Source organism: Penaeus monodon, chromosome 28 (genome assembly GCF_015228065.2).
Source record: "Penaeus monodon isolate SGIC_2016 chromosome 28, NSTDA_Pmon_1, whole genome shotgun sequence".
In the NCBI taxonomy this organism is placed as follows: domain Eukaryota; kingdom Metazoa; phylum Arthropoda; class Malacostraca; order Decapoda; family Penaeidae; genus Penaeus; species Penaeus monodon.
Window position 1 is genome coordinate 12,368,992 of NC_051413.1, and position 296 is coordinate 12,369,287.

General features: G+C 38.9%; 1 protein-coding gene across 1 annotated transcript in view; it reads right to left on the reverse strand.

The window, feature by feature from the left end:
• LOC119590937 (protein sidekick-1-like) overlaps positions 1–296 on the reverse strand; it is a gene marked incomplete in the record, with an annotated part of 41,331 nt that overhangs the window by 3,526 nt on the left and 37,509 nt on the right.

Genomic DNA, 296 nt, shown 5'->3' on the forward strand with positions numbered 1-296 from the left:
TTTCCCTTCCGTTGTTGGAGGATCAGAGCTATTCATGTATTCTGATGTCTTTAGATAATGAAATTGATCGTTATTCTGTTTATGATAATGGTATGAGGATAATAATACCCGGAAATTAACATTGTGCTTACGATAAATTCAATACGTGAAGAACAGGTGGCGTAATATTGCTTTTCTGTATGGAAGGGCGGCGGAACATAATATTACGTCCAAGGGCTGGGCAGGTGGAATATTATCTGTCTGACATGGCCTCCTTACTACTCTATGCTAGCCAGTTAGGGATTAAAAATACTGTC